The sequence below is a fragment of the Cherax quadricarinatus genome, chromosome 41 (genome assembly GCF_038502225.1).
Source record: "Cherax quadricarinatus isolate ZL_2023a chromosome 41, ASM3850222v1, whole genome shotgun sequence".
NCBI lineage: Eukaryota > Metazoa > Arthropoda > Malacostraca > Decapoda > Parastacidae > Cherax > Cherax quadricarinatus.
This window is the reverse complement of record NC_091332.1, coordinates 1-17,236: the sequence shown is the minus strand read 5'-3', so window position 1 is coordinate 17,236 and position 17,236 is coordinate 1. Positions and strand designations below refer to the sequence as shown.

Here is a 17,236-nt window from a genome sequence, read left to right as displayed (position 1 = left end):
GGTTCACCAAAGTGGAAATGAAGAACCCTAATGAAAATAATTCACTGTTATGGGTTATCTTGGGTAATTTACTCTATGTGTACTTAAATAAACTTATACAAGTTGAGGAAACTATCATAAAGCAGCTAACAAGCTTGAATAAAGTTGAATAGCACAGATAGCATCTAATTATAGCACCTCCACTATACGTATGCAAGAATTTATGAAACTATTTGATAAATACTCACATAGGTTTTCAGTGGTGCTTAAGATAAGATTTTGTTCGAATTTTTAACCCCACAGAGTTAGCCACCCAGGATAACCCAAGAAAGGCAGAATGTCATCGAGGACTGTGTGTCTTATTTCCATTGGGAGCCTCAATCTTGTCCCCCAGGATGCGATGCACACCAGTCAACTAACACCCGGGTACCCACTTGCTGCTAGGTGAACAGGACAACAGGTGTAAGGAAATGCGTCAAAATGTTTCTACCTCACCGAGAATCAAACTCAGGCCCTCTGTGTGTGAAGCGAGAGCTTTGGCAGCCTGGCCATGGGGCCATGTTTGTTGTTGTTGTTAAGGGTTAGTATGGCTCCTACACAAACTTCTTATAAGTAGAAGATGGACATAAATAAACCAGATAAATAGAGGCTATCCTTTCAAGAAATGACTTGAAAGAATGCATTAAAACTGGATAAATTTAGATTTAATCCTTTGGGGGTCGGTAGGTCCTCTCAGAGACTTGTTCTCAGGGTCAGCCAAATTTAAAAAAAAAAAAAATATTTTTTCTTGTGAAAAGATAGAGAATCTTTTCCTGATCATAATGACACCAAAAGTATGAAATTTGATGGAAAACTTACGGAAATATGCTCTCGTGAAGTTAGCGGTCTCAACGATGTTTACGCATTGGCGATTTTGCCCACTTTGAGCCCTATTTTCGGCCAATTCCAGTGTACTAGTCGACAAAAATCATAACTATTTCACTAGAACTACATTTTTTCTATCGAATGAGTACAAGAAACCACCCATTTACCGATTTCAACTATCCAATACAGTGGTCAGAATTTAGCAATTTTGCCAATTTCACACAAATTTCAAAAGATGCCAATTTCCGAATAGAGTCCAGAATAAACAAGAAAGACATTCCTGGCACTAAAATAACATTTCCTCTGTTCATTAGTCATGTTCCCACGCCTCTCTTACATTCTTTTGCTTTCCACTTTGAATTTTTATTCTCACAAAAAATAGAAGATTTGCTGTTATGCAGACTACTGCATTAGTGTAGAAATGGTATAAATAATATCAGCGCACTTGTGAAAGAATATTAGACTCACCAGTTGACGTGTATTGGACGCTTGGCATGATTTGTTTACTTTTGATCTTTGGTAAAAATCGAACATTTCTGCTACTTTGAGCTCAGTTTCAAGGTACTTTTCATTGTAAAATCAGTCAAAATCATCTCAATTTCTGTAATATGTCTTCCATTCTATAAAATGAGACCAGGAAAACTAGAATACAACAATAAATACCATACGAAAATACAATGCAAAGTCGCTGTTTTAATCCAAAAACACGGTCAAAGTTTTTTTTTCTCATTACGCACTGTGTGCTGCAGGATTTTTTTTATACTGTGCACACTGACCACATAGACCCATTCTTTCACATGTAGGCCTACCAGCTTTCTCTCACTAGATCTGATGGCGCTAGAATTTATGCGTACTAGTACGTCAAAAACCCCTGCGTGTAAGACGTACTAGTACGGCCGAAACCCCAAAAGGGTTAAAGATGATATAGATATTTAACATACTTAAAGCCTCTTCAAATCCACAATCTTTGTAGCAACTTTTTATCAAGAGCAAATGGGTAATTTTCAATAACAAAAACTTGGGCAAATTTTCTTGCCACTACCTACGTCATGGCCCAACAAAGTTATACTAAAATGGCCAACAGATGACTTCTAGTCATTTACATTTACTTTAAATGTCCTAAATATCTCCAAGCGATATTCAAAATAGGATGCAAGTTCATCCCACGTATTACACACTCATTTGGTCAATTTTTTACTTCTGGATATGAACGAAATTTCAGGATGCATTCTTCTCCCTCAAGGGAGGTTCCTTAACCCTTTGACTGTTTCGGTCGAATGTTTACATCTTACAAGCCAATGTGTTTGACGTATATATACTCAAAAATTCTAGCAGCTTCAAATTAAGCAGGAGAAAGCTGGTAGGCCCATATGTGAGAGAATGGGTGTGTGTGGTCAGTGTACACTGTATAAAAAAAATCCTGCAGCACGCAGTGCATAATGAGAAAAAAAATTCTGACCGTGTTTTTGGATTAAAACGCCAACTTTGAGGTGTATTTTCATATAGTTTTTATGGTTATATTCTCGTTTTTGTAGTCACATTTGATAGAATGGAAAACATATTATAGAAATAGAGAAGATCTTGATTGGTTTTACTATGAAAAGGACCTTGAAATGGAGCTCAAAGTAGAGGTAATGTTTTATTTTTGCCGATGTTCAAGAGTAAACAAATGACGTCATTGTCCAATAAATGTCCAAGTAGCCACTCTAATATGCAGTCATGAATGGGTTGACATTATTTATACAATTATTACAATATTGCAGTAGTCTGCATAACAGTAAATCTTCTATTTTTTGAGTAAAAATTCAAAATAGAAAGCAAGAGTATTATCAGAGGGGCCCGGAGATGTGACTGATGAACAAAGAAAATGTTATTTTAGAGCCAGAAATGTCTGCATTGTTCATTTTGGACCCTATTTTGAAATTGGCATATTTTTTAATTTGCATGAAATTGGGCAAATTGCCAATTTCTGACCACTTTATTGGGTAGTTGAAATCAGTAAATGGGCAGTTTCTTGTACCCAATCGATAATACAAATGGAATTCTAAAGAAATAGCTATGAGTTTGGTCGACTGGAACAATGGAATTAGCCGAAAATAGGGCTCAAAGTGGGCGAAATCGCCGATTCGTAAATATCGCCGAGGTCGCTAACTTCCCATGAGCGTAATTCCATAAATTTTCCATCAAATTTCGTACTTTTGGTGTCATTACCATTGGGGAAAGATTCTCTATCATTTCATAAGATTTTTTTTTTTTTTCAAATATTTTGCGACACCAGGAGACACCTCAGGATTTGGGGTTGCAACAGTCAATGGGTTAAATAAATAAATAAATAAATAAATAAAATATTTATTTATTTGCAAAGGTTACAATGTTTACATATAATAAAATTGGAACAAAGAAAGCCACTATCATTATTATTACTATTATATTGTATTATTATTATTATTATTATTATTATTATTATTATTATTATTATTATTATTATTGTTGGTAATTTTTACCACTTAACCTATCATTGCTTAGTTAATTTTAAGTTAATTTTAAGCTGCCCATAATGTTCTACATACAACGTGCTTTTATACACCCAACTACTATAATTACTTGTACAACTATGTATCATGTCCAAATATATTATTAGTAGTAGTAGTGCATACATGGTTAAGGGCTCTTGATCTAGGGAACTGAATCTGTGCTTCAGTTCCTTAAACTAATAATAATAATAATAATAATAATAATAATAATAATAATAATAATAAAATAATTACAAGAATAATAATACAATATAATAATAGGATAAATAAGTATACAAGATATGATGTAGGGCGAAATGACAGTAGTTTGTTGGATTATGTATTGGTAGATAAAAGACTGTTGAGTAGACTTCAGGATGTACATGTTTATAGAGGGGCCACAGATATATCAGATCACTTTCTAGTTGTAGCTACACTGAGAGTAAAAGGTAGATGGGATACAAGGAGAATAGAAGCATCAGGGAAGAGAGAGGTGAAGGTTTATAAACTAAAAGAGGAGGCAGTTAGAGTAAGATATAAACAGCTATTGGAGGATAGATGGGCTAATGAGAGCATAGGCAATGGGGTCGAAGAGGTATGGGGTAAGTTTAAAAATGTAGTGTTAGAGTGTTCAGCAGAAGTTTGAGGTTACAGGAAAGTGGGTGCGGGAGGGAAGAGGAGCGATTGGTGGAATGATGATGTAAAGAGAGTAGTAAGGGAGAAAAAGTTAGCATATGAGAAGTTTTTACAAAGTAGAAGTGATGCAAGGAGGGAAGAGTATATGGAGAAAAAGAGAGAGGTTAAGAGAGTGGTGAAGCAATGTAAAAAGAGAGCAAATGAGAGAGTGGGTGAGATGTTATCAACAAATTTTGTTGAAAATAAGAAAAAGTTTTGGAGTGAGATTAACAAGTTAAGGAAGCCTAGAGAACAAATGGATTTGTCAGTTAAAAATAGGAGAGGAGAGTTATTAAATGGAGAGTTAGAGGTATTGGGAAGATGGAGGGAATATTTTGAGGACTTGTTAAATGTTGATGAAGATAGGGAAGCAGTGATTTCGTGTATAGGGCAAGGAGGAATAACATCTTGTAGGAGTGAGGAAGAGCCAGTTGTGAGTGTGGGGGTAGTTCGTGAGGCAGTAGGTAAAATGAAAGGGGGTAAGGCAGCCGGGATTGATGGGATAAAGATAGAAATGTTAAAAGCAGGTGGGGATATAGTTTTGGAGTGGTTGGTGCAATTATTTAATAAATGTATGGAAGAGGGTAAGGTACCTAGGGATTGGCAGAGAGTATCCTGGAGTTTACCTAGTATGCACAGTTCCTTTGTATAAAGGCAAAGGGGACAAAAGAGAGTGCAAAAATTATAGGGGGATAAGTCTGTTGAGTATACCTGGTAAAGTGTATCATACACAACTGTAGGCCAGACCAACAAGGGGGTGGCACAGCCATATACTACTCAGACCAACTAGAATGTATCACTAATACTTGCACAAGAGATGAACATGGGGAATATATAATAGCCAAATTCAAATCCAAATACCTACGAAAACCTCTCACATTGATAAACATCTACAGAGTTCCACAGTCAAACATTAGCCAATTTAGTCAAAACCTAGGAAGTATGATAACTGATGCACGCATGAACAAAGATCACTTACTACTCTCAGGTGACTTCAATATAAATCTCCTGCAAGACCAGGACCCACACGTTACTGAATTCACAAACACAATGAGTAACTGTATGTTGCTACCAACAGTAACAAAACCTACAAGAGTTACAGAGACTAGTGTTTCCCTACTTGACCACATCTGGACCAACACCATATCCCCTTTAAAATCAGGCATAATTACAGATAATACCACAGACCACTACCCTACTTTCCTCATAACAACTCTTGGTAAATTACCCCAAGACACTACTAAAGTCACCTTCAGACTTCACAATGAGGCAGCCATTAATAACTTCACAACAGCATTAGCAAACATTGATTGGCACACTGAGCTAGAAATCAATACAGATATTGACGAATGTATTAATAATTTTCTAAAAAAGACTCAATACCTCTATAACAAGCACTGCCCTAAAAAAACTAAGCAGATGACAGCTAAGAGACTGAACAGTCCCTGGCTAACACCCAGCATTCTCAAATCCATAAATACAAAACACCAATATGAAAAACAGTACAGAATGGGTCACATAACCAGAGACCAAACAAAACGTTACTCGTCAATCCTAACCAGCCTGATAAGAAGGGCAAAAAAATTGTATTATGAGAACAGATTATCCAACTTACGAGGTGATATAAAAAAGACCTGGAAAACCCTATCAGAAATTCTGGGAACAAAAAAGATATCACGAAATAGCGAAATAAAATTAGCAAAATCAGATGAACCCCAACTCCCACCAACAGAAACAGCAAACAGACTCAATGATTTCTTCTCCACTATAGGACAAAACCTTGCCAATAAAATCCCAAGCTCAGATACCCCACCAAATGACTACCTCACCGGCAACTACCCGAACACACTGTTCCTAGCTCCGACTAACCCATACGAAGTCTCCCTTATTATCAACGCACTAAAAAACAAGGCAGGAGATTTAAATACCTTACCACCCTTTATATACAAAAAAGTGTCACAAGTGCTATCACCAATCATTGCAACACTCTTTAACAAATCCATTGAATCCTCCACCTTCCCTACAGTACTCAAAATAGCAAGGGTCACCCCGATCCACAAAGGAGGAGACCAAACAGAGTTGAATAACTATAGGCCAATATCCAACTTACACCCTCTCTCAAAAATCTTCGAAAAATTAATTCATAAACGAATCTACTCCTACCTTATCTCCCAAAACATACTCAACCCCTGCCAATTTGGATTCAGGCCTAATAAAAATACTAATGATGCTATTATACACATGCTAGAACATATATACACTGCAATAGAGAAAAAAGAAGTCCCACTGGGGATCTTCATTGACTTACGTAAAGCTTTTGATACAGTTGACCATGACTTGCTCCACGTAAAATTATCACACTATGGTATAAGAGGGCACTCCCTCAACTACCTCAAGTCATACCTCAGCAACAGAAGCCAATATGTGTACGCAAATGGGGCAAACTCTTCTGCACAACCAATTACAGTTGGTGTCCCACAGGGAAGTGTCCTTGGCCCTCTTCTCTTTCTCCTATACATAAATGACCTACCAAATGCTTCTCAATTACTCAAACCCACACTATTTGCTGATGACACAACATACGTCTTCTCCCACCCGAGCCCAGTCACGCTAGCCAATACTGTAAATACCGAATTACAGAAAATATCTACCTGGATGAGTACTAACAAACTTACACTAAACATTGACAAAACCTACTTCATTCAGTTTGGTAACAGAGCTACAGATGTCCCTCTTAACATAATGATAAACGGATCACCTATCACAAAGCTAACAGAGGGAAAATTCTTAGGAATCCACCTTGATAATAGACTCAAATTTCATACACATATACAACAAATTTCTAAGAAAATTTCCAAGACTGTAGGCATACTATCGAAGATACGGTACTATGCTCCACAGTCAGCCCTCCTGGCCCTATATCACTCTCTTATTTACCCCTATCTCACCTATGGAATTTGTGCATGGGGCTCAACAACAAGTAACCATCTCAGACCACTAATTACCCAACAAAAGGCTGCAGTTAGAATGATAACAAATTCTCACTACAGGCAGCACACTCCACCAATATTCAATACACTCAACCTACTCACCATACAAAACATCCATACTTATTACTGCACCTATTACATACATAGAACACTCAACTCTGATATTAACCCTCCCCTCAAACATCTCCTTGCCAACCTCAACAGAACACATGACCATAACACAAGGCACAGATCACTCTTTGATATTCCTCGTGTCCATCTCACGCTTTGCAAAAACTCAATGCACATAAAAGGCCCTAAAATCTGGAATTCATTACCTGTAAATATAAAAGAAACACTACCTGTTTATAAATTCAAGTCTCTTCTCAAAGATCACTTACTCACCCAAAACCAAATAAATACTGAATAACTGAACCTTATAAATTGTATATCTTAAATGTTTCTCACAATTATATCACATAAATGTTAAACCTAAAACCCAATCTAACTTTATTATTTTTTAAATTCACTACCTAACAGAATACTCCATTCTACTGAATTCACAACAATGCATGCAACCATATGACCTGTCTTTGTAATACTCACTTGTGCTTTATAGTAATCAGTTTACATTAATGTTTTTCACTGATTTCATCATTGCTTAGTTAATCTTAAGTTAATTTTAAGCCAGCCCGTAATGCTATGCATAGTATAAGTGGCTTTGGCATGCTGCTCTTATCTGTATTTTTTTGTACCTCTGTAAGTGTGCTCAAATTATAAATAAATAAATAAATAAATAAATAAATAAATAAATTAAGAGTAAGACGGAGAATAGGATAGCAGATGAACAAGGAGGCTTTAGGAAAGGTAGGGGTGTGTGGACCAGGTGTTTACAGTGAAACATATAAGTGAACAGTATTGAGATAAGGCTAAAGAGGTCTTTGTGGCATTTATGGATTTGGAAAAGGCGTATGACAGGGTGGATAGGGGGGCAATGTGGCAGATGTTGCAGGTGTATGGTGTAGGAGGTAGGTTACTGAAAGCAGTGAAGAGTTTTTACGAGGATAGTGAGGCTCAAGTTAGAGTATGTAGGAAATAGGGAAATTATTTCCCAGTAAAAGTAGGCCTTAGACAAGGATGTATGATGTCACCATGGTTGTTTAATATATTTATAGATGGGCTTGTAAGAGAAGTAAATGCGAGGGTCTTGGCAAGAGGCGTGGAGTTAAAAGATAAAGAATCACACATAAAGTGGGAGTTGTCACAGTTGCTCTTTGCTGATGACACTGTGCTCTTGGGAGATTCTGAAGAGAAGTTGCAGAGATTGGTGGATGAATTTGGTAGGGTGTGCAAAAGAAAATTAAAAGTGAATACAGGAAAGAATAAGGTTATGAGGATAACAAAAAGATTAGGTGATGAAAGATTGGATATCAGATTGAAGGGAGAGAGTATGGAGGAGGTGAATGTATTCAGATATTTGGGAGTGGACGTGTCAGCGGATGGGTCTATGAAAGATGAGGTGAATCATAGAACTGATGAGGGGAAAAGGGTGAGTGGTGCACTTAGGAGTCTGTGGAGACAAAGAACTTTGTCCTTGGAGGCAAAGAGAGGAATGTATGAGAGTATAGTTTTACCAATGCTCTTATATGGGTGTGAAGCATGGGTGATATATTGCAGCGAGAAGAAGGCTGGAGGCAGTGGAGATGTCATGTCTGAGGGCAATGTGTGGTGTGAATATAATGCAGAGAATGCGTAGTGGAAGTAGTCAGAATAAAACAGAATATGTCCAGGCCGGATTATAAACTTTGGCCAGTTACCAGAGACGAGCAGGAGTGTTCTCGTTGGCTGCTACTTGTTCACTGCTCGTCCCTCAACCTTGAGCATACAGGTCAAGTGGGTCATGTGACGTGACTCACCAACACTCAGTAGAGTAGTTGAACATAAAGGGGGGGGAAGGGGGGTATAACCATCGAACATCACAGCTAACCATACACCGGCACACCGGGCGGCAGGCAGGTTACTATACCTCCAATAAAACTTATGGCCATGTTACATAAATTATAATAATTGTTAATAAGAATTAGCCTTAATAATACAAGGACGTTCATTTCCAATTTAGCTATTAAAGGAAATAACCGCAATGTAATATTAAAGAAAGGTTAACCATAGGGGCATGACACTTATCTACAAGCACCAAACACAATGAATTATTGTGAAATGTTTGGAAGAGCAGGGAGACTAATGTTTACTCCAGCATAAACACAGTCACACTGACGATGTGTCAACCACTCCCTCGTATTTTTGTACAATTTCCTTCTTCAATTATATCATATTTATTATTATTATTATTATTATTATTATTATTATTATTATTATTATTATTATTATTATTATTATTATTATTATTATTATTATTACTATTGTTATTATTAGCTGTAGCAGAAATGTTTAATTCTTTGCAGTGTTCAAGAGTAAACACATGATGTCACCATCTAATACCTGTCCGAATAGCCATTCCAATATGCAGTCATGAATGGGTTTACATTATTTATACTGTAGTTTAATAGCAAATAATGAACAAACAAAACACTCACCACACTGAGTGGTGGGAGGGCTGGCTGCCAGTTGCGGGGGTCGGAGGGAGGGTAGTAGGGACTCGCAGGTGGCGGGAAACTTAAATATGATTTGGCGGCTGGGAATTTGGTGGCTGGGAATTTGGCGGTTGGGAATTCGCGAATGTGTGAAGCCCGTGAAAGTTGAAAACGTGAATGTTGAGGGAGACCTGTATGTGTATATAAAATATAGAAAAATAGTAATAAACAACATTTCATATCGTTTGTTTGTGTAAATATTTTCTATAAACAAAATAATGACAACAGTGTTTACGCCCTTATTGTGTAGTATTGAAAAAGAAATAACTTACAAAATACTGATCATGTTGGCCTCAGAGGCCATAAAAGTTACTCAGAAAAAGAAAAATTGAAAAATAATTGAAAATAGTACATAAAAAAGTAAATACACAAACTAGTATTTAGTCACTTAGCCATAATACCAACTTACCTCATAATTTGTAATATTTTAAAATAAAGAATTAAACTAAGTCTGCCCGAAATGCCTAGCCATGCTAGGTGTTCTAGTGGTACACTCTGTAATCATTATTTAACTACATGTAAACCACACAACCAAATTCTGTAAATTCAACATTGTAATCTTTATAGAGAATAAACTTTGAATTTGAATAGAAAAATACCGGGTGATGGCAGTCGGATTTGTTATCAGATGTTGTTCAATTTTGGCAAACTTCACGCCTCCATATCTCGGTAAGTATTGACGGTAAAATTTTTTTGTTTAGCCTATAATGTTTAGAAAAAAAAAACTCTATTTTTTCATAAGAAAAATTTTTTTTTTTTTTTTTGAAATTTGGCCGACCCTGAGAACGAGTTTCGGAGAGGGCCTGTCGACCCTCAAAGGGTTAATAATAATAATATTAATATTAGTACATATGTATTATTGTAATAATAATGATTATTAATATTATTAATTTAGGGCATTGGAGCACAGATCCACTGTATAGCACTTTGTCTGGATTTTTTGGGTTATCCTAGGTAATTTATAATATGTATGATAACTTGACTTACGTGTACCAGTGAGAGAGAGATACAGAGAGACAACCACATTTGGTCAGCCAACTACCCACCCATCCAGCCACCCACCCACCCATCCAGCCGCCCACCCACCCATCCAGCCACCCATCCAGCCGCCCACCCACCCATCCAGCTGCCCACCCACCCATCCAGCCACCCACCCACCCATCCAGCCGCCCACCCACCCATCCAGCCGCTCACCCACCCATCATCCAGCCGCCCACCCATCATTCAGCTGCTCACCCACCCATCATCCAGCCACCCACCCACCCATCCAGCCACTCACCCACCCACCCACCCAGCCACCCACCCGGCCACCCACCCATCCAGCCACCCACCCATCCATCCAGCCAGCCAGCCACCCACCCGGCCAACCACAGACCCGGCCACCCAGCCAGCCGGATACATATTACACATGTTCCAGAGTTGTTTCTCTTTACTTAGGGTAAAGGTTATACGTACAACATTCTGGCAGGATGACACTACCAGTGGTATTCTACCATTCCACTGTGTCGACAATACATAAAGATAATAGTAACATATGATACTGTATGCAATGTAAAATTTACAATACATATCACTACCATGTATACATTATATACAGTACATAAATAATTAAAATACAACAATAGAAGTAAATTATGGTAAAAAGAATGAAATAATGATTGTACATTACATTACAGTATTATGTAGGTAGGTAGTTTATGCCCTTCCCAATATGTCGGCAATTTTCAAAGGTTCGACTTACGCCCATTTCGACTTACGACCGGTTGTTCGGAACCAAGCTTGGTCGTAAGTCGGATGGTAGGTGTATTACAGAAATAGACATGATTTTGATTGCTTTCATAACGAAAAGTACCTTGAAATTGAGCTCAAAGTAGCGGAAATGTTCGATTTTTGCCGATGTTCAATGAACTGTGTAAGTCAAGTTGGTTAATTTTATTAAGTGTATTCTAACCTAACCACTCTATAATTTGGCAAACTCAGTAATCCAGCACACTACAGATCCCAATGATGCCGGATTTATGATGGAAGACCTGTACCACATCGTTAAACGAATGCGTCGCTAAGTGAGGAGCATACTATAATAGTAGTGAGTTTGTGTTTCTCATCTTTGATATTGTTTTAATGTCACCTTTGCACCATTTATAACCTTTCTGGCATATTTTTAACTGCTTATACAATAGTGTACTGTATATTGAAATAAAAAGAATAGAGGAAATCAGCTGTAATATACAGTGGACCCTTGGTTATCGGCCGTAATCCGTTCCAGAAGCTCGGCCTAAAACCGAAATAATATTTCCCATAAGAATTAATGTAGTAATTACAATCAATCCGTTCTAGACAAAAATATTCACCAAAAAATAATATTTTTAACTATTAAATCAGTATTACATACGTTTGCTGAGGACTCATGCTGGCTCCTGGAATGCCTGCTACACTTCCTGCATGCCTGCTACACTTCCTGCATGCCTGCTACACTTCCTTCATGTCTGCCCCACTTCCTGCATGTCTGCTATACTTCCTGCATGCCTGCTACACTTCCTGCATGTCTGCTACACTCCCTGCATGCCTGTTACACTCCTTGCATGCATGCCTGCTACACTACCTGCATGCCTGTTACACTCCCTGCATGCCTGCTACACTCCTTGCATGCCTGTTATACTCCATGCATGCTTGTTACACTTCTTGCATGCCTGCCTGCTACACTTCCTGCATGCCTGCTACACTTCCTGCATGTCTGCTACACTCCCTGCATGCCTGTTACACTCCGTGCATCCCTGCTACACTACCTGCATGCCTGTTACACTCCCTGCATGCCTGCTACACTCCTTGCATGCCTGTTATACTCCTTGCATGCCTGCTACACTTCCTGCATGCCTGTTACACTCTCTGCATGCCTGCTACACTCTCTGCATGCCTGCTACACTTCATGCTTAAATTCCATGGTATTTCTCACTTTCTTGACCACAGGAACTTTACTAGGGACTTTCTTTGGAGCCATGGTTATTTATTTTGCAGTTGCACTGCCAAAAAAACACTAAAAAAACAATGGAAAGAAAGCAAAATGTTTGGATGTATGAGCAGAGGCTTCCTCACGCACTGAAAGACAGCCAAACTGACACGCAAGCAGCCCCTGCCGGTGGACGGACGCGTCCGAAAGGGCTGATCACCAAAGTAATGGGCGATCACCGGGAGCCGAAAAACCGGCCGATCACTGAGTTGGCCAATAACAGGAGCGGCCGATAACCAAGGGTGCACTGTACATTATTTAGGTACGACTACTGGTTAGAGAGCTTGTCTTAAGTTTGAGGCATTGGTAAACGAGTATGTCGCAAAATGAGTAGAGGGTGTATATGCATTTTTTACACCTAGTTCTATTGATATAGTAAATATGTTATCAAGCTTTTACATTCACTGGAAAGTGGAAAACGGCTGTTTCACTTTTCAGCAATTTTTTTTTTTTTATATCAGTACCCTGGAACCTAACCTGCTGTTTAAGCTGGGCTGCTATTATATGGAACTGGGTTGTTTTCATTATATACTGTATAGTTAGAATAACAGTTATTACATTAACATAGAAAAGCTTTACAGAATAACAAATGCAAAATACCCAACCAAGGTGTATGTCAATACATACACCTTGGTTGGGTATTTTGCAAATCATATATGGGAATGTCTAATTCTTTATGTTGATTACTGTAGAAAATTGGCAGTTGGTTGGTGTGAACAGTAGTTTGCAGTAAGCACCAAAATTATAAGAAATTGAAGCAGGTGGCAACTGCTATCAACACCATAATGGTTTGACATTAATAATTTAAAAGAAAGTAAGAGTGCACTGTATATTTGTTCTTTAATATTTTGTATAAAGCATTTTCTATAATTCTCAGAACACACTTGATTGGCCTCACACACTGAAGGCCTGGGGGGTAGATCGCTGGTATAGCTGGAAACATTAGGACGTGTTTCCTTAAGACACCTGCTGTCCAGTTTGACCTAGCAGTAAAATAGGTACCTGGGTGTTAGTGGACTATTGTGGGTCGCATCCTGGGTATTAGTGAGCTGATTTGGGTTTGATCCTGGGTATTAGTGAGCTGATTTTGGTTTAATCCTGGGTATTAGTGGACTAGTGTGGGTTGCACCCTGGGTGTTAGGTGAATGTTGTTGGTCGCATGCTGGGTGTTAGTGGAGTGACGTTGGTTACATCCTGGTTATTAATGGACTGGTGTGGGTTGCATTCTGGTTATTAGTGGATTGGTGTGGGTCACACCCTAGGTGTTAGGTGATTGGTATGGGTCATACCCTGGGTGTTAGCTTATTGGTGTGGGTCACACCCTGAGTGTTAGGTGACTGGTGTGGGCCACACTGTGGGTATTAGGTGACTGGTGTGGGTCACACCCTGGTGTTAGCTGATTGGTGTGGGTCACATCCTGGGTGTTTGGTGATTGGTGTGGGTCATACCCTGGGTGTTAGGTGATTGGTGTGGGTCACACCCTGGGTGTTAGGTGATTGGTGTGGGTCACACCCTGGTTGTTAGGTGATTGGTGTGGGTCACACCCTGGTGTTAGCTGATTGGTGTGGGTCACACCCTGGGTGTTAGGTGATTGGTGTGGGTCATACCCTGGGTGTTAGCTGATTGGTGTGGGCCACACTGTGGGTGTTAGGTGACTGGTGTGGGTCACACTGTGGGTGTTAGGTGACTGGTGTGGGTCATACCCTGGGTGTTAGCTGATTGGTGTGGGCCACACTGTGGGTGTTAGGTAACTGGTGTGGGTCACATGCTAATTTACGGGAAATGCTCTGCATAAGAAGGGACTTTCTATATAGCAGCATGTCACTGATGTCAGCTGTGGTCTGTATCATGTCACTGATGTCAGCTGTGGTCTGTATCATGTCACTGATGTCAGCTGTGGTCTGTATCATGTCACTGATGTCAGCTGTGGTCTGTATCATGTCACTGATGTCAGCTGTGGTCTGTATCATGTCACTGATGTCAGCTGTGGTCTGTATCATGTCACTGATGTCAGCTGTGGTCTGTATCATGTCACTGATGTCAGCTGTGGTCTGTATCATGTCACTGATGTCAGCTGTGGTCTGTATCATGTCACTGATGTCAGCTGTGGTCTGTATCATGTCACTGATGTCAGCTGTGGTCTGTATCATGTCACTGATGTCAGCTGTGGTCTGTATCATGTCACTGATGTCAGCTGTGGTCTGTATCATGTTACTGATGTCAGCTGTGGTCTGTATCATGTTCTTATAGAAATAAAAATATTATTATTATTACATATTAGAATTATTATTATAATCAAGGGGGAAGCACTAAACCCGTATGATTATACAGCGCCTATGGGGGGATGGAAGGCATTCAGGCTTAATTCAGGGAACTGGAGCACAGATCCAACTGGAGCACAGATCCAACTGGAGCACAGATCCAACTGGAGCACAGATCCAATTCCCTAGATCAAGAGCCCCTCACCAGCGTCAAGAAGCCTTCCTTGAGGGGTACATATTAGAAATAATTACTGGCCACTACTTGAAATGGCCTTAAACTTGCCTTTCAGACACTTACTTTCCATCAAGAACATTATGTGGCTGCCCAGACTCGCATTCTGCAGCAAACTTGCCGTATTGTAGGAAATTACTCGCCATTGTTGTGTTTTTGGCAGGAAAAATGTTGTTTAGTCCAAGGAGATGTTTGTCTTTGTTGGGTTTATAAGGGTGAGTAAGAGGTGAGCTGTATCATCCAGCCAAACTTGTCGATCACACCAGCAAGATTTGTTGCACAAAGCTGAACCAGGAAAGAAAAAGAACAAAAGTTCCTAAGTTAATAGAAACAGGAACTAAAAGTTCCTAATTAGATCAGGTGGAGCACCTAACTAACCCCCAGCAGAGCCAGACACCTACACACAACCTAAGTTCAATAACCGGCTGCCCAACAAAACCGTTAAAGATTTAAGGGCAGAGAGCTTGCTAATAATAATAATAATAATAATAATAATAATAATAATAATAATAATATCTTCATTTGTATAAGTACATGCACAAGGTATACGGGCCTAGCTAACATCAATGACATATTACTACATCAAGGTACTTGTAGAGGATCCTCTGGTGCATGTCAATGTATTTCAATATCAAGGTTCACATAGATGATTCTCAGAATCAAGGTCCTAATTATATCAAGGTCATATTAAGGTGTCAGGATCACAGTACTCCTAACATCCTGAGGATCAAGGTTCATGTTGAGGGTTTTGGAGTAAATTAAAGGTACATGTAGAGGATCCTCAGGATCAAGGATATCCTGACAACAAGGTACATGAAGAAGATCCTGATAATGAAGGTACTGCTGACATCAAGGTACATTTCATCCCAATCAATCTTTTTAAAAAGACGAAGATAAATAATTGTCTTGATTCAAAAAGTACTCACAGCCAGGACAACCATGAAAACAAATGAGAACAGTGCATGTACACTAGCAATAGTAATATACATGTCGTAATATATTTGTCGTACACAAATAAATACTTTTGTTTGAGGAAAGAGTATATTAATTTAGGAGAAAGGAAATATAAACGTTGATTATAGGAATAAAAGATTTTCCTAAATGACAAGAGTTGTTTTGAAACCATAGTACTCAACAAGGTAAGACAATCGACGCATGCGCAGTAGCGCCGTCACTGGTGAGAGTAGGACAAGGTGCCAGTCATGTTATTTAAGAAAATCACTAATGAACTCGTAATTTTTGTAGTAACAATAGAGAGACAGATGTAATAGAGTGTGGCATTATGTTATTCTGATGATAGCAGCAATACACTATTAAAATTAATTAAGATAAAACTATAAATAGTGTTTGAAGAATAAACTAAGTGGTAACACCATATAGAGGCTACCTTCCTCTCTCTCCCTGGATAAGAAAATTAGTTTTCTGTCAATATTTTTGTGTTCTGTGGATTAATATTTGCTAATTCACCATTAATTTATTTTATAAACTTGTAATTGTAAAAAAGTAAGGTTGTGAGGCCTCACAAATAACTATTTGTTATGGGAAATATATTTTTTACCAATAAAAGACGAGAAATATTTTCGTATTGTCTTGATTGAAAAATGTACTCTGGGAGGCAGCCAGTATATGTGTGTATACGCGCCACCTTCTGCAGGGTCAGCTAGCTGGTGGGTGTTGGAGCTGTGGACATGTAACTGTCTCTGCCACCACCACCATTACTATCACCAGCAAAACTACTCTTCTTCAACACCACTTACTTTTGGCAATTTTTTTGAATACTTAGTATAAATAATAATTTTTTTCGTAAATAAAGAATAATATTACAAAGGTATTTTTTCTCTAAATCAAGGTTCTCAAAGTTCCGTGTAGAGGCTCCTGAGAATCAAGGTCATATGTTGAAGTTTCTAGATATCAAGGTGCTCTTGACATCAAGTTCTTATGTAGAGCTTTAGCTACATCAAGGGCTCATAAGTATTTGTCGACATGAAGGTCCTAGGTATTTATTAACATGAAAGTCGGATTGTAATCATGATTCAGTTAATATTAAGGTACACATAGTGGTTTATCAACAACAAGGTCACATGT

At 38.6% G+C, this 17,236-nt stretch overlaps 1 protein-coding gene across 5 annotated transcripts in view; it reads right to left on the bottom strand.

Moving 5' to 3' along the window:
* LOC138850989 (FH1/FH2 domain-containing protein 3-like) overlaps positions 1-15,540 on the bottom strand; it is a 44,131-nt gene extending 28,591 nt beyond the window's left edge. For 2 of the 5 annotated variants that reach the window (XR_011392986.1, XM_070092837.1), the window contains exon 1: positions 15,218-15,533. The gene's annotated coding sequence lies outside the window, so the exon portion shown is untranslated. Of the gene's footprint in view, positions 1-15,202 lie in introns of all 5 variants that reach the window. The other 3 variants (XM_070092838.1, XM_070092836.1, XM_070092835.1) reach the window with 3 other exon arrangements.
* Between the last annotated feature and the right edge of the window lie 1,696 nt (positions 15,541-17,236).